The sequence below is a fragment of the Dasypus novemcinctus genome, chromosome 24 (assembly GCF_030445035.2).
Source record: "Dasypus novemcinctus isolate mDasNov1 chromosome 24, mDasNov1.1.hap2, whole genome shotgun sequence".
NCBI lineage: Eukaryota > Metazoa > Chordata > Mammalia > Cingulata > Dasypodidae > Dasypus > Dasypus novemcinctus.
The window spans coordinates 14100086-14125541 of record NC_080696.1 but is presented as its reverse complement, the minus strand read 5'-3'; the positions used below and the strand labels follow the sequence as shown (position 1 = coordinate 14125541).

Sequence of the window (25456 nt, the reverse complement as noted above, 5' to 3'; positions counted from 1 at the left end):
TGAAGCAGTGGAGACAACTCGCAACATCAACAATGTATTTGGCCCAGGAACTGCTAATGAACATACAGTGCAGTGGTGGTTCAAGAAGTTTTTCAAAGAAAACAAGGGCCTTGAAGATGAGAAGTGTAGTGTCTGGCCATCAGAAGTAGACAATGACCAGTTGAGAGCAATCATCAAAGCCAATCCTCTTAAACTACACAAGAAGTTGCAGAAGAACTCAACATCAACCATTCTACAGTCATTCGGCGTTTGAAGCAAATTGGAAAGGTGGAAAAGCTCAATAAGTGGGTGCCTGATGAGCTGACTGAAAAACCAAAAAAGCATCATTTTGACACGTCATCTTCTCTTATTCTATGAAACAACAACAAACCATTTCTCAATCGGATTGTGACATGCGATGAAAAGTGGATTTTATAAAACAACCAGTGATGACCAGCTCAGTGGTTGGGCTGAGAAGAAACTCCAAAGCACTTCCCAAAGCCAAACTTTCACTGAAAAAAGGGTTGTGGTTACTGTTTGGTGGTCTGCTGCCAGTCTGATCTACTATAGCTTTCTGAATCCCAGCTAAACCATTACATCTGAGAAGTATGCTCAGCAAATCATTGAGATGCACTGAAAATTGCAATGCCTACAGCCAGCATTGATCAACAGAAAGGGCCCAATTCTTCTCCACGACAACGCCTGACCACACATCACAGAACCAATGCTTCAAAAGTTGAATGAATTGGGCTAACATATCCTCTGCCATACTCACCTGACCTCTCGTATACCAACTATCACTTCTTCTAGCATCTCATCAACTTTTTGCAGGGTAAACACTTCCACAACCAGCAGTATGCAGAAAATGCTTTCCAAGAGTTCATATAGATTTTTACACTACATGAATACACTAACTTATATCTCATTGGCAAAAATGTGTTGATTATAATGGTTCCTATTTTGATTAATAAAGATATGTTTGAGCCTAGTTATTACATAATGATTTAAAATTCACAGTCCAAAACCACAGTTCCTATTGCACCAACCTAATAACATTTCAAGCAGAATGGGATTTAAGGCAAGGGATTATTTGCGTGCAAAATTCCTAGGAGGACCAGATTCACAGATACGTGCAAAAATGCTGAGGGCTTACGCAGGGGTATCTCTCACGTAGGAGAGCTGCCCATCGTGAAAGGAAATGCAGGCTGCCCAAGAATGGCACCGCACACACGGAGAGCTGACACAACAAGATGATGAAACAGAAAGAAACACAGATTCCCGTGCCACTGACAACAACAGAAGCGGACAAAGAAGATGCAGCAAATAGACACAGAGAACAGACAACCGGGGTGGGGGGGTGGGGGGGAGAGAGAGAGAGAGAAAAAAAAAAGCCCAGTTAAAAAAAAAAACAAAACAATGCTGCGGGCTGTGAGTATCTGTAAATCTGATCCTTCAAGCAGTGAGGCTTGCTTGTCACTATGGGCCCTGAGGGGGGGGCGGTTGGGAGAGGAATAGAATAGATGGAAGCAGGGTAACTGGGGGACAATGGAAGTGTTTTACAAGATTATGCAATGATGGATATACGACATGTTAAATTTCACCAAAAATGTATAAAAATCTATAGGCTAAAATGTAAACCATAATGTAACCAAAAATTTAGGAAATTGTATAGTCTAAAATATAAACCATAATGTAAACCAAAATGGAACCATGTTTGGTAGCTATGTTTCAATATCTGTATATCAGCTGCAACAAATATAACATGAATATGTAAAAAGATCATTGCTGGAGAAGGGGGGAAAAGGGTTTGATGTTCGATATATGGGTGTCTCCTATATTGTACACATGACTTTACTGCAATCTAAAACTTTTTTGAAGACAAAATTAAAAATAAAAAAAGAAGGCTGTAGACACTAAGGAAGGAATGAAAGAAATTGCCTTACCACTGTACGTACAAGGGAACACCTATTACAGTGATGAAAGTCAAAATGTCAAAACCAAAGTTTTAAGATATTTTTCATTTTTTAATACCCCAATTTATTTTTACTTTATTTTAGTTTTTCTAAACTAGTATGTATTCTATTTCCAATCTTTAAACCTATCATTACTATTTCATTATCCTACTAATTGAATTTGGCAATATATTAGGCTTCATTTTTGAAGGAGTTTTGGACCATAGAGGAGTTCAACTATGGCAGGGGAGGAACACTGGTGTGGGGTGTTATTTATGGGGGACACATGATTGGGAGGGAGTTCTCCAAGGCATGTATATAGGGTATATAAAAAATGTTCAGATATTTGTTGGGTATTTTCATAGCAGTTATAGTTAGAAATGGTAACTGAGGGAGTGCTGAGTTCTTAGCCATGGGAACTCTATCACATTCCCCAATGGAATGGCAACAATCCCCTAAGTGCAAGAACAAAGACCAGTGAAGAATGATTGTCCAATGACGAGCCCTTGATACTGATGAACATGCTTATAAGCCTGTGTGCCTGAAATTTCAACTAAGCCAAGAGCTGTAGGGTGCCTAAGAGTTACCTCCTGAGAGCCTCCATGTTGCTTAATTGTGGCCACTTTCTAAGCCAAACTTGGCATGTAAATGCATTACCTTCCGCCTAGTGTGGGACATGACTCCTGGGGATGAGCCTCCCTGCACCAAGGGATTACTACCAATCACTAACTGGTGATGCAACCAGAAAAATACCTTGAATAAAAGGGGGAAATAGTAAAGACAAATGAGTTTATATGGCTAAGAGTCTTCAAAAAAGAGTCAGGAGGTCATCGGAGGGGTTGTGCTTATGCATGCCTCAGCAGGATCCCAGAGACAGCTGAAGTAGATACAACCACAGGTACTGGTGCTCCTGAGGGCTACAGAGACACATAGGTTCTGTGGTCATGGCAGATGGCTCTGGAGTTCAGGGCCTTGTCAGTGGGCCCTACTTTGGAATTTGTGTTCCTGTGATGGAGTTGGACTCAGATGTGACCTTTCTTTACTTGCCTCTTCTGTCACTACTGAAACTATGGTTAGTGCTGGGGTTGGTATATAATCAGGAGACTTGAATCTCTGAACTGGTTATGTGCCAGCTGGGTCCTGAGCCTCAGCAGAGTTGCAACTCCTGCTCTCTGTTTCATTGGGCTTACCTAGGTCAGCTAACAAGGAGGTGAAGATGGTCAACCACCACACCAGGGAACTGAGAGTGCTTACAACTCCAAGCAGGAGAATTGCATCCATTAACCATGTGGGATCTAAGGCCCCTCTTGATAAAGAGGTGGAGTGGACATCACCATCCCAGGGTCCACAGGATGGAGGAATAAAATATGGATTAGAGTAGACTTACTGGTATTCTACTATAGAACTATTTTGACTAGTAATGGAAGAAACTGTAATATTGATGTGGAAAAGTGGCCACAGTAGTTGCTGAGGGCAGGGAGAGGGAAGAAGAGATGCGATGTCAGGGCATTTTTTGGACTTGGAGTTGTCCTAAATGATATTGCAGGAACAGATGCTGGACATTATATATCCTGCCATAACCTACTGAATGTACTGGGAGAGAGTGTAAATTACAATGTAAACTATAATCCATGCAGTGCAGCAGTGCTCCAAAATGTATTCACCAAATGCAATGAATGTGCCACAATGATGAAAGAGGTAGTTGATGTGAGAGGTGTGGGAAGGTGTGGTGTGGGGTAAATGGGAACCTCTTACATTTTCTAATGTAACATTTTTTGTGATCTATGTATCTTCAAAAAAATACAATAAAAAATAAAAAACTTTAAAAATAAAAAATAAAAAACCAAAAAACAAAACATTCCTAGGAGGTCGAGTGGGTTGTAGATTTGTTCCTGTGATAAACCAGGACAGGACACAAAACTAGTTGTTACACTCAGAGATTAGGAACCTGCTACTGTTGCTACCCCTACTGCTTCCAGATATGTACTGGGCTGAGTCCAATAGCCACAACTGCCTCTGAACACTCATTTCTGGAGCAATCCTCACTAACAGAAACAGCAGCAGGAAGATGAGTTCTGCCTCAGTTCTGTCTTCAAATCTTTCTCAGGGGTTTCTAATTGGGAGAAGATAATTTGCACCCAGAACTCTAGCAGCAAAGGAGTCTAAAAAGCCAGTTCTTAATTCTCACTCCCTTGTGATACAATAAGACACACTGGAAATGAATGAAACAGATGCTGAGTGCTCTTCAACAATACCCATCACATTCCTTCACATGACTCCTAGCTGCTAACTCCACCATCTCTGCCATCACCAGGACATGCCCCTGTTACTATTATCACAGCCACTGGGATAGTGTGGCACAGAGTTTGGAACAATTTAATGCCCTTAAGATAAATGACTTGGGTTTCTGGTACTATACCCTAATAATCATTTACAGAGATTTTCTTTGTTAGACACTAATTGGGCCACACGGGATCAGAGGCATGACCTTTTCTGGTTAACATCCTAATTCAACAACAGAGTTTATACACCCTGAGTTAAGAGTCACTTTCAGAATTGAAGCAAACATATGGAATCAGAATTTTTAAATATCTTAAGAATGATAAAGATATTTCTGACTAAATACATTGCCCTGTACTCAAAGCACAATTCAAACAGGAAATCAACCCCTACATCTGTTCTTTATGATAAGCATATGAAAACATACCCTATGAACTTCCAATTATTCACTTCAATAATGCATTTTATCAAATGGGTAGATCACAGATAAAGTAGAACCACAAATAATTCAAAGTGATATAATATCTTCTTTGAATGTTCAAAGAACTAAAAAACCCATGAATGTCATTTTATCTGTCTGCCCAGCCTTTGCTCTCTCTGTGCCTGGATTGACTTGGAAAATGATCCATCAACAGGCAACCAAAAGAAGAAAAGCACAGATTCTATGTTAGAGGAAAAAAAAAAAAATGTGTGTGCATGCTGCAGAGGAACTAAAGATGCACTGGCAAATGAAGTGACTCCTGTGAGCTTAAGATGTGAATGAACAGAGGTAATATCACTAATTCTCTTTCATCAAAGATGTTGTTTCTTCCAAAAGATTCATGCAAAACCATTTGCAGATTAAATAGTTCTAAGCAATTTGTATGTAGGCAAACACCTAATTGTATTTTGCTATTCAAAGTAATAAGTAATAAACATTCATTTAAAATATTAACTTAATTATGGTAATAGATTCAGTGTAAACCCAGAAAATTATGGGCCTATGATATTAGCTTGTTCAATTTTACACTAATGTGTTGACTATTAATAGCAACATCATATTAGTCATAACTAGATGATAGTAGAAGGGCAAATACTCACGAAGGAACCCCAAATAGTTCAGGAGATGCTGCTACAATGACTAATAAAACTTGCCATATATGAAACAGCTCTACCTTACTAAAAACGAATTAATCAAAGCAGAGTTTCTATTAATATTTTCCCTTTAAGATAAACGCCAAATCAAAGATAAAGGTTACATTCTAGACTCCTGAGCAATATTTTCCGGTTCTAGGAATGAACTTGTTACTCCCCGTGTGCTGCACTAACGATGTCCCATGGTCAGGTTCAAAAGCAATGGCTCCTCTGGTGTCAGTTCAGTCTCCTTTGGAAAGCCGCTGTTTTCTTACCTATGGCATTTACCCCACAGTCCAGTTTTGAGAACAAGTCACACTGAGGTAAATAGTTATTTTTGCAGATGTTAGTGCCTCAAAATTTTTTTCCCTTTAAATGTAATATTGAAATTAAAAAGTCACCTTTATAGCAACACATTCATAGTCTCCAAATGGGAGAGAGAGAATGAATTCTGTAAGTGAAATGTCCATAAAAGATTGCAGGGAGTTGTGAAATCAGAAAACACGTGGGAAATGGAAAGTAATGTCAGTGGCTGAGTCACTCTCAACTTCAAAACCTATAACTTGCCTAAGCATTTAGAGGTGCCATTGTAGGACCCTCAGGAGGTGAGGAACTTAGATAGTATGGGGACGAGGGGGTACATAGAGAGGAGGGATGGATGGGGGAAAGGAGGGAAATGAAGGACAAATAATTATTTTGGTTTATGCTGAATCTGTTACCATTACTAAGCCTGGCCACATCCACACATGCTGGTTATATTCACAATATCCCAAATTACTGCAGCTGTAACAAGGGGCAGGGATACATGATCTTATTTCTACTTATATTACAAGAGCACAGCACATGGCTTCCCATAGAGTAGGGCTCAGTAAATATTTGTTTAAAATGAACTGAATAAACACATTCTATTTTTCATTTGACCTTGGTAAAGAACTTGCCTATTATCAAGAATTTCAGAATAAGCCAGACTCTTCTAAAAATTCCCAGGCCCAGAACACATTCCCGACCAATGAAATCAAAATGGCTGGGGGTAGGCCCTTCAGCCGACCTCTTTCCCCATTCAGCCCCTCTCCAGTCAGCTCCTTCCCTGTGGAAACCCCTCCCAGAAGCACCTGTGGCATATCCCCTAATGGAGTACTGACCTTGCACCTTGGAGGCCACTCTGACAAGGCCACTTGCCTGGGGTGGAAATAGCTACGCACAACTTGGCCTCAGCTCTATGGAGGATGTGCTTTTGCTCCAGAAAGTGAATGACTCTGTCCAGCTGAGTGTGTCAGGAGGACTATGGGAGGAGGGAGCCACTCTGCAATTATTACAGATGGAGGAGGCCTCTTTGTTTGTAGATTGAACAAAGATGGCCAATTGGGATTTGGTCACACAGAGGATGTTCTGTACTTTACCTCCTGCATGTCCCTGCTTGGTTGTTTCATTCAACAGATGGCCCGTGGCTGTGATTTTGCCATCATACTCACAGAAAATGCCCAAGTTCTATCATAGGGATTGAACTCATTTGTCCAGTTAGGAGTTCCTCATGGGTCTTGAAGATGCATCATTCCCCAGGCCATTAAGCTCCTGAAGGTTGTGTGTATTGCTACTGGGCTGAGGCATGTGCTAGCTGCTAAAGGCATCCGGAATTCTAAAGCAAGATGTGTTCTTACTGGTTCAGATACCTCAGCTTCATTAACAGATGCAGGAGAGCTCTATGTTTGGGGAGTGGGGGAGCAACAAGCATGAGCAAATGGCAACCCAAGCTGCTTTCCTTAGAAGTGCATTGTTTTTCAAAGGAAAATGTCACTTCTGTCTGTACCGGTTTCCCAAACAGACACTGGCGAGGTGACTGGCAGACTATGGTCACCTAAGGAGGAAGTCAGAAGCTCAGGAAAGCTGGAATTTAGAAAAGCAGGATTTATCCTTCTCCTGGGCAAGACCACAGAATAGCACACCTTTTTCTTTGCATTACTTACTTAACAAGACCAACCAAGGTCTCATGTGCCTCAGAATGTAATTTGACAATGATTGGCTGGGGAGGTGCATATCCTGGGGCTGGAAAGAGCATGGCATGTGCAGGAATATCACCCAAAACAACATCTGGGCACCTAAGCCAGTGCAGATTCTGAGATCACCATCAGGAATTCTTGTGGGGCTGACCACTCCCTGCACTGGGCCAGGGCACCACGGTTGTTGACCCTTCCCCAGATGCCACCAACACCACCAAATCTTAGGAATCCTTGAAGAAAGAGAGAAACTGAGAGGGAAGTCAGAAATTTCAACCCAAAGTCAACATGATGGGTATAGAAACAGGGGACATGTGACAGAGAATCTTAAATAATGTGACTTTTTCAACCAAAAAAAAAAAAAAATGTCTGGGGGTGGGAAGCAGGATGGATCAACATAAAGATTTAAGATGCTTCACAGTGTTTTTCCCCAACAGAATCTCAAAACAAGTAGCAAAAATTGGCAAAGTCATCTTCCTCAGAACCCCCTGAAAATAGCTAAAGGGTCGCAGTAAGTCAGGAAGTGCTAAATCAAGAAAACACAGCTTTAAAAAATGGTAGGAAAATCTCATGGCACCCCTGCTGGCCTCTTGCCTACCCACTCCTTGGCATAGGGTAGAGGCAGCCTGAGTAACACACATTATGGATCTCTGGCCCTGTTCTGGAGGAAATAGAGTAACCCCATGTGCATACTGCAATACCTATATGTCAGGATCAGTTTATCACATGGCAGACTGAAAGACTGAAACAGGAAACTTGTTTCTGTCTCACCTTCTCAGAACTTACCCTTCAAGCAGAAGCAGCTTGCTAACAGCTAATGCAGTATAAGAAATAATTAAGTCAAAGTGGCCTGGGGCAAATGATTACCTGCTTTAAACCATATAATAGAACACACAAAGGGGAGCAAGTATATTTCATAAGGAGTAGAGGGGGACATTTGAATTCCTGGAAACAGGGAAATTCCTAAGGGCACAAGCAAGTACAATCCCAGGAAAAGATGCAGGCTTAGAAAAGATGGAGAGGTCCCTGCATTTCACAGTCACTGTGGGCTGACCTCACTGATGGGAAGGCTAAATTCTGAAGGAGAGCACCAGTCAACATAGAACCAATTTGCAAAGACTGTGAAAAGTATTTTTTGCATTAATTTGTTTATTAGCTCATGGCACCCAAGGAGATCTCTGTCATAAAACTATTTTGATACAACCTTAAGAAAAAGGCAGTTAAGGGGCTAAATCCCAGTATTAACATTTTAAAATATTAAAATATATGGAGTACAATGAAAGATTACAAGACACTCCAAGAAACAAGAAATGATGTCCCTCCCATAGCAACAAGATAAAAATCCAGAAACCATCAAAGAAAAAGACCAAACTTTAAATATAACTTTAAAAAAGACTTGGACAAATACTTAAACAAGAAATGATCCTTAATATGATCAAAGAGATAAAGGAAAACATGGAGAAAGAACTGAAATATGTCAGGAAAACAACTAATGAACAAAATGAATTTCAATAAAGGCAGAAATTTTTAAAAAGAGCCAAATAAATAAAGGAATTGAAGACTACAATAACTGGAATGAAAAATTCTCCAGAGGGTTTCAACAGCAGTTTGAAACTGGCAGGAGATTCAATCAGTGAACACAAAGACAACAATGAAATTGATTCCTGCTAAGGAGAAGAAGGAATTTATAAAAAGCAAACAGAATCTATTTGGTCACCATCAAGCATGCCAATATATATATAGAATGGGATTCCCAGAAGGAGAAGGAAAAGAGAAAGTAACAGAAGGAATATTCAAAGAAATAATTCTGACAAGCTTCCTAAATTTAAGAAAAGAAGACCAATGAATCCCAAATAGGAAAACACAAACAACAATGCCCAGACATAATACTCAAACTGACTAATACCAAGGACAAAGAGAGTTCTGAAAGCCCCAAGAGAAAAGCAATGTATTATGAGGGAATTTTTATAAAATTAAGTGCCAATTTCTCATCAGAAAAAAAAAATAGAGGCAAGAGGTGTGGGAAGAAATATTTAAAGTGCTGAAAGAAAATTTCAACCAAGAATGTTATATTTAGTGAGACTGTCTTTCAAAAATAAGGGAGAAATTATTATTTTCCAAGATTAAAAGAAAACAAACAACTAAATGAAAGTCACCACAGGACCTGTCCTAGAAGCAATACTAAAAGGAGTCCTTCAGACTGAAAGGAAAGGGTACTAGACAGTGGATTGACGTAGCATAAAGAAATAAATTCCTCTGGTAAAGGTAACAATATGGGTAATTATAAAGGCCAGTACAAGTGTTTTATATTTTTTGGTATATAATACACCCTTTACTTCTTTAAAATTTCTATAATGCAAATGCATAAAATTTATTAGCTCACGGTTTTGAGGTTAAGAGAAAGTCCAAGTCAAGGTGTCATCAAAGGCATGATTTCTTCCCAAAGATTGACATTGTGGGCTGGCTGCTGGTGATCTTTTACCCTTGGTGCCTCTGTTACATGGAATACACATGGTGGCCTCTCCTAGCCTCTGTGTTCTCTTTCAGATTTTGTTGAATTTCAGATTCTTGCTTCCCATGGCTTTTTCTCTCAGTCTGAATTTCATACTGCTAATAAGGGATTGGAAGGTAGGATTAAGACCTTCATAACTGAGGTAGGCCACAACTTAACTGAAGTAACCTGATCAAAAGATCCTGCATAAAATAGTTCATACCCACAGTGATAGATTAAGTTTAAGAACATATTTTTTTCTGTAGCACATACAGCCCCAAACCACTGCAAATGGCTATTATTCAAAAAGCAGGAAATTACATTTTGAGTATTGGAGTGAATGTGGACAATAGGAATACTCATTCATTACTGGTGGGAATGTAAAATGGTGCAGCTTCTGCGGAAAACGTTTTAGTGTTTCCTCAGATAGTTAAGTATAGAATTACCATACAACTTGGCAATCCCTCTTCTGGGTATATACTTAAAATAATTGAAGGTAGGTACTTAACTGATATTTGCACACTGATGTTCATAGTGTCGTTATTCACAATTGCAAAAAGAATGAAGCAACCCAGTGGCCATCAATAGATGAATGGATAAACAAAATGTGAATATATACAGAGGCAAATTATTCATCCATAAATAGGAATGGAGTTCTGATACATATGACAACATAGACAGACCTTGAAGATGTCACATTGAGTGTAAAAGCTAGATACAATAGGACAAATACTGTATGAAGTCACTATATGAAACAATTAGAATAAGCAAGTTCATAGAGTCAGAAACTAGAATACAGGATACCAGGGACAAGGTTGGGGGTAGGGAATGGGAAGTTAATGGTTAATTGGTACAGAGCTTACCTTTGGGGTAAATGGAAAATTTTAGTAATGAATGTTGGTGATGGTAGCACAACATTGTGAATGTAATTAACACCACTGAAACATATATTTGAATATGGTTAAAAGGGAAAATTTTAGGTTGTAAATATTTTAGGAAAATAAAATAAAACCCATAGGACTGTACAACACAAACAGTAGACCCCAATGTAAACTCTGGAGAGTAGTTAATAGTATAATTATAATAATATTGTTTCATCAACTGTAACAAATGTTCCACACTAACACAAACTGTGAATAATAGGGAAATCTGTGCATATGAAAGGTGTATGTATGTGAACTCTGTGTTTCCTAGATGATTTTTCTGTAAACCTATAACTTCTTTAATTTAAAAAATGTCTAGGGTGAGAACCAGACATTTCAGACATTTTAAATATTCCCAGGTGATTCCAGGAACATTTGGGAAACACTCACTGCCTTGGATCTTTTTCCAGACCCTCCTGGTGCTTGGTAGGTAAAAGAATATTTGGATGTTTCCATGCTTTTGTGGAAGAAGGAAGTGTAATGGTTCAAGGAAGAAGAATTTAAGGGTGCCTCCCAAGGCTTCCACAGGCCCCAACCCTGGCTGTGGCTATAATGAGTTTGGAGGCATAAGTTTGGATTAAAGATCATCTTTCTACGGTATAAAACCAACATTTGATAGTGATTTCTCCCTGTGTTCATTAAAGAAATAATTACTAGTACTAAATTCTGTTCCTAGGCCTTATTCTGTTCCTAAAGTTAATAGTTGAACACACACTTCATATTCATTAGCATTGGCACAGGTAGATAGGCAGCAGCCTGCAATTTTTCTGAAGTTTCTTACAAGATATATTTAGGGAAGTGAAAGGGAAGGTAACTTCCCTATGCAAGCACTTAGCAGCATCTCTTCTCTTTCCTATACAAGGTTGGGGTGTCTTTGCACAATACGTCCCTCCCATTTGTTTAGTTTGGAACTCTTAAAACAGTGAATCAGAGCTTGGTCTTAAATATGGTTTGATTCAAGAAGACAATTTTCAGTTATGTACACAGAAAGACAGATCTTCCTGTAAAAATTCTTTTATGTGTAATTTGCAATCACATCCAGTGATCTGTTAAGCAGATGCTTCTGTGTTCCTTGAATTATGCTCACACAGGATGAACCTGAAGTTGTGTTGCAACTATTTTGTGTACATTCTTTAAATGCTTTGCTGCATTGTGGATAATCCAATGCAGTTGATGATTTCACAAGACTGAGCATGAATCTACCAACAGCACCTAGCCCCTGAAGTGAGACCTTAGTTGAGGGTAATGCAGAAAGAGTTGGAAAAAGACCACTCCATCCCTTGCATTTGGTGTGGCTAAAGGGCATCTACATTTGCTGGTGCTACTCTCCTGAACATTAAACTCACTTGCAGGATTTATTCTCCATTCTGCATTAGGAGAGTTATACATCCTGAATCTTTAATGGCCTTAATCAGCAGATAACATGGCATTTCCCTACCCTATGCTAAGTACAAGGCAGAACAACAAAGACACATAAGAGCCATCTCTGCCCTTGAGGATTTTATAATCTAACTGTAAAGTTAAGAGGGCCACAAAAACTACTGTAACATATGACATGCACTCTTAAGAAATTGTTCAAGTCAGGGCTCATTTATTTGCAAGGAAGAGAAATATACTCAAAATTGCTCCAGTTATGATGCAGAACTTTTTTGTAGAAAGTCCAAGGAAATTTAAACCATCAGCTTCCAGGAAAGGCACATGGAGAAAGTAGGAAATTCTTGCCTTGTCTCCTGCTGTATCATCTTGCCTGCTTCCTTTTATTTTCACTGGCCTGACTGCCTCTAAATCTCTGCTCTAAGAACCACTATATTCACAGGCAAAATTTCTAGAAGATACATAGGCCAATTTGATTAATTTCTCACTCAAATATTCTTAAGGGGTAGATATTGTTATCTCGTCTCTTATCATCGTCAAAACAGTATCACCGTCATCATCACTGTGAGCTGGGCAGTGCCCCAAGTGCTTTCCCTGTGTTATATGTCCTTAATCACAGTCCTGGAAAGAAATATAATGGAAAGGCAGGGAAATAAAAAAGCATGAGAACAAGAGGTTTTGCAAAGGGAAAATAAGTACTTTGGCCATTTCGATATTACCAAATCACTGCAGAGCATTTCTTTTGGCCATGTCATATGTAGACATGGCTCTTTTGTGTCTACAATTCAAGGAGACATCTTCCACCATATCACCATCTCCAGGTACAGATCATTTTTCCTGACTTTCAGCAGCTGAACCCAAATTTACTCTCAAGTCTTATATTTAGAAGGCAAACATACTGAACGAGGTTGAACTAAATCTGAAGATGCTCAATAACATCTCAAAACCAAACTAAGCATATTTTTACCTGATAGACATTTTTATTTGCATGTAGTAGCAGTGATAAATACTGAGACTACTCATTCTACATAGGGACAGTTACATCATGCTTAAGTTGTACAGAATTTCTATTTAGCATGCTGGTAAAGGTTTGAAAATATCTAGTGGTGATGACAGCACTCTTTTGTGGGTATAAACAACAGCCCTTTACTGTTTAGGTGAATGTGTTTAAAAGGGGAATATTTAGAATGTATTTATAAGACTAGAATAAAAATTAAAAGATAAAACATAAGACTATACAATGCAGTGAACCCTACTGTAGACAACAGACTACAGTTAATAGCACAAGTATAAGAACATTCTTTCATGAATTATAACAAATGTATGATACTAAAGCAAGGCGTTAATAATAGAGTGGTAGATGGGGGAAAGCACCTAATGTAAATAATGGACGATGAATAGAACTAGTTCAATAATTCTTTCAATTTTTGCAAAGATGACTATTGTTAAAAATTAGTACAAGTATAAAAAAGTGCTGTCATTAATTGTACCAAATGTTCCACACCAATGCAAGGTGCTTGTGGTAGGTTGAAATACAGGAGTCCTGTATTTTGTGCTTTTGTTTTGTAAACTCACAACTTCTCTAATTAAAAAAGAGAGAGAGAGAGAAAGAGTGAATGTCATTTGGCTTAAAGATGTGGAAAGATCACCAGTAAGATGTCAGGAGAGGATATTTGAATCTAAAGTCCATCGGAAATATTTCCTCAAAGCCTTCACAGGACTTTGTGAAGAAAGAAAGACAAACAGAATAATCAGGCAGGCATCTCCTGTATGGGTCCTGAAAGTATGAAGAGTTAGCTGCCTGTAGAATGGTGGGGGAAAGGCAGGGCCTAAAGCCTCCTTCTTTTGTTCGTTTTGTTTTTTGTATTTCATTTTTATTATTATACAAATATTGCATGATTATAACAGTTTAAGCAGTAATAGAATACAAAGAAAAAATAATCTCCCTCTCATTTCAAACCTAACTACTACATCAGTCCAATTATAGGCAGTGTTACATGAAGAACTTATTATCTCCAATTTTCCTCCCTATTTCAGTTATCTGGACTCCATCAATGATGTTAATTATTTTTTAACAAATCAATTTTATTGATACATATTAATAAAACATAAATCCATTCGAAGTGTACAATCAATAGTATTCAGTGTAATCACATATTTGTGCATTCAGAACTTCATTCTTTCTTAGAGTATTTTCATTACTCCAATAATAATAACAAAAATAATAAACTCATCACCTCTCAATCTCTCTATGCTTCCCATGCCATACAGAGCTGCTATTCTTTTTTTTTTTAAGATTTATTTTTTTACTTATTTCTCTCCCCTCCCCGCCCATCCCCCCAGTTGTCTGCTCTCTGTGTCCATTCGCTGTGTGTTCTTCTGTGTCCGCTTGTATTCTTGTCAGCGGCACTGGGAATCTGTGTCTCTTTTTGTTGCGTCATCTTGCAGCATCAGCTCTCCGTGTGTGCGGCCCCACTCTTGGGCAGGCTGCACTTTTTTTGCATGGGGCAGCTCTCCTTATGGGGTGCATTCCTTACACATGGGGCTCCCCTACACAGGGGACACCCCTGTATGGCATGGCACTCCTTGCATGCATCAGCACAGCACATGGGCCAACTTCACCACATGGGTCTGGAGGCCCTGGGTTTGAACCTTGGATCTCCCATGTGGTAGGCAGATGCTCTATCCATTGAGCCAAATCCACTTTCCTATTCTTTTTCCTTCTCTCTAGTATATTTGTATTTATATTTTGTAAAAACAGTCTAATATGGGAAGCAGCTGTGGCTCAACTGATTGGGCTCTTGTCTACCATATGGGAGTCCCTGGGTTCACTTCCCAGGCCCTCCTTGTGAAGGCAGGCTCACCCGCGCTGGCAGAGAGCTGATGGCCTGCACCCGCAGACAGCTGGTGCAGCAAGATGATGCAACGAAGGGAGACAAGCAGATGCAGAAGAACATGCAGTGAATGGACAGAGAGCAGACAGCAAGCAAGCAGCAAGGGGGGATAAATACATAAAATAAATCTTTTTAAAAAAGCAAAAAAAACGTCTAATATATGCAATATCACCCATACTTGTGTTTTACATGAGGTTTAACTATCTTATACAGTCCCATGTTAGTTTTTAGCTTCCTTCTAGTAATACACATGACCTTAGACTTTCCTTTCAACCACTGTCATACCCATACAATAGCACTGCTAGTTAAAAACACCATGATATGCTTTCACCATTTCTATTCATTTTCAAAGATTTAGAAACACTTTTTACCAATTCTGCACAGGTGAACCCTAGTTTTCTATTCTCTAGCATCCTCCTATTTTCTGGCAGCCTATATTTGAATTATTAATTCCATTAGTTTACACAATATATTTAGTTCATAATAGTGCACTTTATACAGTATTTGTCCTTTTGTGTCTGACTTACTTCACTCAACTTAATGTCCTTTAGGTTCACCCATGTTGTCATATGCTTTACAACTTTTCTTCTTACCACTGCATAATATTCCATTGTGTGTATACACCATAATTTGTTTATCCATTCATCAGTTGAGGGATATCTGTGTTGTTTCCAACTTTTGGCAATCATGAATAATGCTGCTATGAACATTGGTGTGCAGATGTCTGTTCATATCTCTACTCTCAGTTCATCTGGGTATCTACCTAGTAATGGTATTGCTGGGTCCCATGGCAAGTCTATAGTCAACTTCCTTAGAAACTGCCAAACAGTCCTCCACAATGGTTGTATCATTCTATTAATACATTCCCATCAACCGTGAATAAGCATTCCTGTCTCTCCACATCCTCTCCAATGCTTACAATTTTCTGACTTTTTCATAGCAACAAGTCTAACAGATATGAAATGATATCTCATTGCAGTTTTGATTTGAATTTCCCTAATCACTAGCGATGTTGAACATTTTTTCATGAGTTTCTTCACCATTTGTATTTCTTCTGTGGACAATCATCTTTTCAAGTCTTTTGCCCATTTTTAAATCAGGTAGTTTTTTAAATTGTTGAGTTATATGTTCTCTTTGTATATCATAGATATTAAACCCTTATAAGATATGTGATTGCTGAATATTTTCTCCCATTGAGTCGGCTTTTGACAAAGTCCTTTGAGGTGCAAAAGTGTTGAATTTGAGGAGGTCACATTTATCTATGTTTTTCTTTTGTTGCTCGTGCTTTGGGTGTAAGGTTTAAGAAACTACCACCTACCACAAAATCATAAAGATGTTTTCCTACATTTTCTTTTAGGACTTTTATGGTGGTCATTTTATACTTAGGTCCTTGATCCATTCTGAGTTAATTTTTGTATAAGGTGTGAAATAGGGGTCCTCTATTTCTTTTGGATATGGATACCTGGTTCTCTCAGCCATTTGTGGAATAGACTCTTCTGGCCCAGCTGGCAGGACTTGCCCTCCTTGTCAAAAATCACTTGACTATAATGTGAAGATGTATTTCTGAATTCTTAACTCAATTCCATTGGTCAATGTGTCTGTCTTTATGCCAGTACCATACTCTTTTCACCACTGTAGCCAAGTGATATGCTTTAAAGCCAGGACATGAGGGTCTTCCACTTTGTTTTTCTTTTTTTAAGATCTTTTTGGCTATTCAAGGCCTCTCACCCTTGCAAATAAATTTGATAATTGTTTATTCCACTTCTGCAAAAAGGCTGTTGGGATTTTATTGGGATTACATAGAATCTGTAGCTCAATTTGGGTAAAATTGACATCTTAAAGATATTTAGTCTTCCATTTCATGAAGATGGAATGTCCTTCAATTTAGCAGGGTCTTCTTTGGCTTCTTTTAGCAATGTTTTACAGTTTTCTGAAAACAGGTAATTTATGTCCTTGTTCAAGTTTATTTCTAAATATTTGATTGGGTTTTTTGTTTGTTTGTTTGTTTTTTAATTTTTTAATTTATTATCTTTTTTTAAAAAAGGATATATGGATCATACAAAATGTTACATTAAAAAATATAAGGGGTTCCCATATACCCCACTCCCCACACCCCCCACCCCTCCCACATCAACAACTTCTTTCATTAGTTTGGTACATTCATTGCATTTGATGAGTAATTTTTGGAGTGTTGCTACACAGCATGGTTTATAGCTTAAGCTGTAGCTTACACTCTCTCCCAGTCCATTCAGTAGGTTATGGCAGGATATATAGTGTTCCTGCAATATCACTGAGGACAACTCCAAGTTCCAAAAGGGCCCTAATATCACAACTCTTTTTTTCTCACCCTGCCCTCAGCAACTCCCATGGCTACTGTCTCCACATCAATTATATAATTTCTTCCATTGCTAGAGTCACAATATTTCTATAGTAGAATACCAGTTATCACCCTAATCCATATTTTATTCCTCCATCCTAAAGACACTGGGATGGTGATGCCACACCTCCTCTAAATCGAGAGGGGGCTTAGATCTCACATGGCTGATGGATGGAATTCTTCTGCTTACAGTTGTAGACTCTCTCAGTTCCCTGGTGTGGTGATTGACCATCCTCACCTCCCTGTTAGCTGACCTGGGTAAGTCCAATGAACCACAGCGTAGGTGTTACAACTCTGCTGAGGCTCAGGACCCAGTTGGTACATAGACAATCCAAAGATATAAATCTCCTGAGCATACACCAACCCCAGCACCAAACATGGATTCAGTAAAAATGACAAAAGAGGCATGCATAGAGGGGTCACATCTGAGTCTTACTCCATCACACTCAGGAGCACAAATTCCAAAGTAGGGCCCACTGGCAAGACACTGAACTCCAGAGCCACCTGTCATGACTGTAGGGCCTGAGTGTCTCTGTAGTCCTCAGGAGCACCATTATCTCGGGTTGTATCTACTTTGACTGTCTTTGAGACCCTGCTGAGATGTGCATAAGTATAACCCCTCTGATGATTTCCTGACTCATTTTGAAGTCTCTTAGCCATAAAAACTCACTTGTCTTTACCATTATCCCCTTATATTTGAGGTCTTTTTCTAGTTGCATCACCAGCTGGTGATTGTTTTAATTATCATTATAAATGGAATTTTATTTCTGATTTCCTCTTCATATTGCACATCAGCAGTGTATAGAAAGGCTATTGATTTTTGCGTATTAATATTGTATCCTGCCACTTTACTGAACTCATCTATTAGTTCCAGTAGTTTGGTTGTGGATTTTTCAGGAGATTCTAGATATTGGATCATATCGTCAGTGAATACTGAAAGTTTTACTTCTTCCTTTCCTATTTGTGGGAAATTTTATTTATCTAACCTAATTGTTCTAGCTAGAACCTATAGCACAATATAAATACCACTGTTGATAGTGGGCATCCTTGTGTTGTTCCTGATCGCAGTGGGAAAGTTTTCAGTCTTTCACTATTGTGTACAATGCTAGCTGTAGGTTTTTCAAACACACACTTTACCATATTGAGAAAGCTTCTTTCTATTCCTATATTCTGGAGTATTTTTATCAAGAAAGGGTGCTGCATTTTGTCAGATGCCTTTTTTGTAGCAATTGAGAGGATCATGTGATTTTTCCTCTTCAATTTATCAATGTGGTTTATTTCATTAACTGATTTTCTTGATTTGAACTGCCCTTGCATACCTGGGATAAAACATACTTGATTATGGTGCACAGTTCTTTTATTGTGCTTTTGGATTCTGTTTGCAAGTATTTTGTTGAGGATTTTTACATCTATTATATATTCACTAGAGATATTGTTCTGTAATTTTCTTTTTTCATAGTTGCTTTACCTGGTTTGGTATTAGGGTGATGTTGGCTTCATATTAATAGAATGAGTTTGGTAGCATTCTTTCCTGTTCAAATTTTTGGCAGAGCTTGAGCAAGATTGGTATTAGATCATCTTTGAATGATAGGTAAAACTCACCTGTGAAACCATCTGGTCCCAGGCTTTCATCTTTGGGAGGTTTTTGAAGACTCTTTCAATCTCTTCACTTGTGAACAGTTTGCTGAGGTCCTCTATTTCTTCATGGGCCAATATAGGTAGTTTACGTGTTTGTAGGAATTTGCCCATACCTCTACATTGTCTATTTTTTTGGCACACAGTTATTCATAGTATCCTCTTATGATCATTCTTATTTCTGTGAGGCCAGTGGTAACATCCCCTGTCTCATTTCTGATTTTATTTATTTGCAGCTCCTCTCTTTTTTCTTTGTTATTCTAGCTAAGGGTTTGTTGATATTGTCGATCATCTCAAAGAACCAAGTTTTGGTTTTGCTTATTCTATTGTTTTTTTGTTCTCGGTTTCATTTATTTCTGCTCTGATCTTTACTATTTCCTTTCTTCATCTTGGTTTGGGATTAGTTTGCTCTTTTTTTCCTAACAGGTTTGCTGTTAGATCTTCAATTTTAGCTCTTTCTTCTTTTTTAATGTTAGCATTGAGGGCTATAAATTTCCCTCTCAGTATTGCCTTTGCTGTATCCCATAGGTTTTGATATGTTGTGTTCTCATATTCATTCATCTCAAGATATTTGCTTAATTCTCTCGCAATTGCTTCTTTGACCCACTGATTATTTAAGAATGTGCTGTTTAATCTCAAGATATTTATGGATTTTCCCTTCCATCCATTATTGATTTCCAGCTTCATTCCGATATGATCAGAGAAAGTGTTTTATATAATTTTTTCTTTTTTTCTTTATTTATTTTTAAATGTTACATTCAAAAAATATAAGAGATCCCCCTAAACCCTCCACACCCCTCACCCCACTCCTCCCACATCAACCAAAAGAGGAACCCCACCCATGTGTACAGAGAGGGTGAGTTTGCCCTAGCAGTTGAAGAGGGTGGATGTTCCTGTCCGATGTTATGGGAGAGTCTTGCTGCCTCAAGGTGCAGAGAAGGTGGGGCACATTCTGCAAGGATTAGGGCAGTTAAGGTCAGCACCCCACAGGTCTGAGTGGGGTGGACCTGTCCCCCAAAGATTAGGGAAGGTCAGGTGGTCAACCCGTTGCTCTGAGAGGGTTGAGCCTGTATGCCAAAAGTTAGGGAGAATGTTGTCTTCACATCACTGTACTAGGAGGGTTAAGACTCTAACCCAAAAATTGGGTGAGGTGTGGCAATCACCCCAACACACTTGGAGGGAGAGGTCTGGAGCTTGGTCAACACCCAGATGCTTGAGGAGGGTGGAACCAAGAAAACGGCTGTTGGTCAAGCACGTGGAAAGGGTGGGTTTCCATAAGGCCCCAAGGTGATGTCCTAATTCCAGATCTCAGCTTCCATGGTTTTCCTCTTAAAGCTGTTTCTCCTTCAATCTCTCCTTTCCATGTCCTTTTCATTCCAGGCTGAGAGTGATTTTGTTCATACAGTTCTCTCAAAAACTTTGTTGGTTTAGCATGCAGGAAGCAGGGGTCCAAGCCATCAGACAGTAAAACTTTCCTCAAGTCTTTCCGACATAACTGCATCTTCCATCCTGACTTACAAGTTCCAAGTTTAGTTAAATTCTCCAGTGGGGCACTTTCATCTGGGAGCCTGATTTCTAGAGGCTTGGAATTTTCAGAATCAATTTCTGTTTTCTTTGTGCTCAACAATTCAGTTCTCAGCTTATCTTGCTTGTTTAGCATTTTGCTATAAGCTGCAAGCAGAAGCCAAGCCACATTGTCTGGGTTGACTTTGGGAATTTCTTCAGCTAAATGCCCAGGATTGCCATTTTCAAATTCTGCTTTCCATAAAACACCAGGAGTTAATCTTGCTAAATTCTCTGCAACTTTAAAACACGGATTGCCTTTCCTCCAGTTTCCAATAATAGTTTCACCATTTACTTTTAAGGCACGATAAAAAGCCTCTTTAGTATCCATATTGTTATCACCAGTCTCTTGAAAGTGATCTAGGCCTTTTCCATCAAGCATTTCACAGTTCCTTCAGACAATACCCATTACCTATTTATAAAACCTTTCCAGGATTTCGGTAATTGCAAAAGCACTTCCCCACTCTTCGGTACCAAATTCTGTATTAGTCAGCCAAAGGGGTACTGATGCAAAATACCAGAAATTGGTTGGTTTTTATAAAGGGTATTTGTTTGGGGTAGGAGCTTACAGAGACCAGGCCATAGAGCATAAGTTACTTCCCTCATCAAAGTCTATTTGGAGCAAGATGGCTCCCTATGTCTGTGAGGGTTCAGACTTCCTGGGTCCTATGTTCCTGGGGCTTGCTTTACTCTGGCTTCAAGTTTCCTTCCTTCCTGGGGCTGGCTTCTCTTTCCTCTGTGTGCCAACTTTCCAGGGCTCCAGTTTAAGTCTTTAGCATCAAACTCCAAAATCAAAACTCCAACATTAAAAGCCCTAGGAAGGTAATCTTTTTAAATTTATTGAGATTTGTCTTGTGACCCAATATATTCTATCTTGGAGAAGGATTCACGAGCACTCGAAAAGAAAGTATGTCCTGCTATTTTGGGATGTGATGCTCTATAGATGTCTGTTAAGTCTAGTTCATTTATCATATTATTTTAAGTTTTCCATGTCTTTATTTTGTCCTCTGTCCAGATGTTTTATCCAATCCTGAGAGTGGTGTTTCAAAGTTTCCAACTACTATTGTAAAGACATCTATCTCTTCCTTCAGTTTTGCCACTGTGTGTCTCATGTATCCAGGGGCACTCAGGTTAGGCACATACATATTTAGTATAGTTATATCTTCTTGGTGAATCGCTCCTTTTATTAATATATAATGATCATCTTCATCTTTTATAACAATTTTGCATTTGAAATCTATTTTTTCCGATATTAGTATAGCTACTACAACTCTTTTTTGGTTACTTTTTGTATTGAATACCTTTTTCCAATGTTTTACTTTTAACCTGGTTGTATCCTTAATCTGAGGTGGATCTCTTGTAGACAATATACAGATGGCTCATGTTTTTTTATTCATTTTATCAGTCTGAACCTTTTAATTGGGAGTTTAATCCATTATCATTCAAAGTTATTACTGTAAAAGACATTTTATCCTTTGGTTCTCTGTAGTCATATCATTCTACTGTCTGTCTTCTTAACCTTTAGTTTCCTAATAATTTTCATTTCTAAACTCTTCTATAAATCTCTTGCCTTTTATTATTCCTTTTGGCCTACAATACTTCCTTTAGAATCTCTTATAATTTTGGTCTTTTAATAATATATTCTATCAGTTTTCGTTTGTTTGTGAAGACTTTGAACTCGCCCTTATTTTTGAAGGATAGTTTTGTCTAGTACACAGTTCTTAGTTGGCAGTTTTTCTCTTTCAGTACCCTAAATACATCATACCACTTTCTGCTTGCCTCCATGGTTTCTGGTAAGAGGTCAGCACTTAATCTTACTGAGTTTCCTTTGTATGTGATGCTTTGATTTTCTCTTGCTACTTTCGAAATCCTCTCTTTATCTCTGTCATTCTGAACAGTAGTTCTCTTGGGATAGGTCTATGTGGATTTATTCTGTTTGGGGTGTGTTGTCCTTCTTGGATATTGATATTTATATCTTTCATAAGGATTAGGAAGTTTTCAGTCATTATTTCCTCAAATATTCTTTCTGCCCCTTTTCCATTCTCTTCTTCTGGGACACTGATAAGCCGGATGTTTGTGTGTTTTGCATTATTATTCAATTGAATTGTCATTTAATTCATTTTTTCCATTCTCTTTTCTTTCTCTTCTCCTTTCTTTTCCAGGTCAGATGTTTTGTCTTCAAAATCACTAATTTTGTCTTTGAGCAATTCAAGTCTGCTTTTATGTGCCTCTAATATATTTTAATCTCATCCATCCTGTCTGTTACTTTTCTTTGCAGGCTTTCAAATTATTCTTTATGCTCACCCAGTATATTCTTAATATCCTTTACTTCTTTAGTCATGTTTTCTTTAAATTCTTTGAAGTGATTTAGGAGAGTTATATGACTGTCACTGATTGTCTTAAATCCTGTATCTCATCGTGATATTTGGTTAGTTCCTTTGGCTGGCTCATCTCTTCCTGTTTCCTAGTATGGCTTGTAATTTTTTTGCTGATGTTTAGGCATCTGAATTGGTGAATTTACTCTGATGGTCAGTTTCTTTCCTTTACCTATTTTTTCTTCACAGCTTTCTTTGATATTTGGTTCAACTTATTATAACTCTTCAAAATTACCTTACTTAAGTTACTGAAATTGGGCCAATTACTCACTAGTTGGGTGCAGATTTTCTCCCAGAGGTAAGGATACAGAGGGAACCAAGAACAATTTTTGCCCATGCAATTTCCAGACAGGTAAGCAGATGGCACTCATCAGCACAACTTTTCATGGAGATGTTTCAGTCTCTGTGTTCCTGTGTTGAAGCTCCAGAACAGAGACTTAAAGCAGGCTCTGCTGCCTGAATTTACTGAGGAAAAGTCCCCTGACTCCCCCCTCCCTATTCTCTTGAAACAACTGATAGGGAGGAAGATGTCAGTCCCCCCCTCTCAGTCAGCTATAGTGAGCCAATAGCTTTATCACAGCTTAATATCTTGGGGGTTGGGAAGGGGAGCCCTTTCTGTCTGCCATGGGGACTTGGTAACTCATGTGTGTTGTTTTGGCTTCTTCATCTCTTTGTCCCTCACCCTCCTGGGAGATGTGGAGCACTGTCCTGGTCTGCTGACCCCCAAAGCAGGTCTCTTGCACAGCTTTTGGCTCTTTCTCCACTGTTTTTGTGAAAGCACTGAGTTCTGACTGTTAGTCTGATGCCCTCTATCCACAATCCTCTCAAGCCTCCCTTTTCAAGTCTGGGTCAATCTTTACCAGAACAGTTCTACCAAAAGAGCTAAAATGGCTAAAATTAATAAAACCGAATTATTTAGGTGCTGTGGAGCAACTGGAACACTAAAACAGAGCTGATGGGAATAACTTGAAACTGTTAAAGCTGGTATATGCATACCCTCAGGTCCAGAAATTGGACTTCTAGGTATATATCCAACAAAAATGTAGACATATTTTTCTAGAAGACATATAAAAACATATTAATATCAGCACTCTTCATAATAGCCCAGATTGGAAACTACCCAAATGTTCATTAATAGAATGGATAAATAAATTGCAGCATATTCACAGTGTGCGTTACTAGATAATGTGGGTAGATATCACAAATACAATGTTAAGTAAAAGAAACCAGACACCAGAGCACATACTGTATGATTCCATTTATAGAAAGTCAGAAATTGGCAAAAGTAGTCTACTGACTGCCCGAGACCATCTTGCTGGAGATAACACTTGTAGATCCCTTGGGAGACATTCCAACTCAGCCCAGACTTCCGGCTATTTCTGTCTCTCTCAAGGAACCAGACATATGAGTGAAGATATCTTCCTCCCTCCAGACCATCCCACCTGCCAGCTGAATGTCACTGAATGTAACTCTGTCCATGTCTTATAAAATAGTAGACTTGCCCAGCCAAGCCCATCCAAGTTTCTGATGGACAAAATCATGGTTGTTGTTTTTATGACACTAAGTTTAGGGAATTTATTATGCATGTATAACTGGAGTACCTCCCATTGGATCAGGAAAAGGCAAGAATCACTTTTTCATTTTTGTCCTTTTCCTTCTATACTTCTGATAGAGGCAGTGTGCACGTGGTTAAGAGCATGGTTATTGGAATGTCAGGTTACACATCCCACTCAGCAGATTACTAGCTGCATGGCCTTGGGCTGATTCAACTGCTTGAAATCTGTTTTCTCATGTGCAAAATGGATGTAAAACCTGACCTATTCACTTGGCTGAAGTGACTATTTAATTCATATGTAATTAAAGGTCTATATTCTAAGGAACTAGAAAAATGATGAATCCCATTTCTGGGGAAAAATGCTTAGAATAGTGAAATTACATAATATAGATAATCCATTATCTATGAGTCCTACAGATTATATTCTCATGACTGCCCTCCCATATATATTCTTCTTTTCATTTCTGCTACCACTACCCACTTAAGGTATTTAGGCTTTCTCATACAGCCTCTGCAGTCACCTTCAAACTCATCCTTCCAACATTGGCCCCTCTCCTTGACATCATATGTTTCACAGAGTTGCCATATTAATCTTTCTAAAACATGGAGTTAATGCCATTACATCTTACTCAAAACTTTCAACTCAGTATTCAAGGTTATTCACCTGATGGTCTATCCCAGGTTTCTTTTCTTTCTTTACTATTAGTTCTTTCCTGTTTGTACCATAGTTTTCCATCTAAAAAGGATGATTTGCTGCTTCCCTGAATATGTTCCAAAATACGTATCATTCCTTCTGCCCCAAATGTCTTTCACTCAGCTCTACAATTAAATTCTAATCTACCATCAAAGAGCATTTCAAACCACAGGTCATCAACTAAGGCTTGCCTGATAACTTTTTTCTCCTTTTTCTTCTGTTAGTATGTTTTTTCTCCTCCTTCTTTCCCTCCCTCT

The 25456-nt window shown here is 38.6% G+C and overlaps 1 protein-coding gene and 1 pseudogene across 4 annotated transcripts in view; one reads left to right on the top strand and one right to left on the bottom strand.

Annotated features, from left to right (window-relative positions):
* The window catches only part of LOC139437545 (secretion-regulating guanine nucleotide exchange factor pseudogene), a 69123-nt pseudogene extending 61962 nt beyond the window's left edge, over positions 1 to 7161 (top strand).
* MACROD2 (mono-ADP ribosylhydrolase 2) overlaps positions 1 to 25456 on the bottom strand; it is a 2160736-nt gene that overhangs the window by 476217 nt on the left and 1659063 nt on the right. The gene's annotated exons all lie outside the window — the stretch shown is intronic.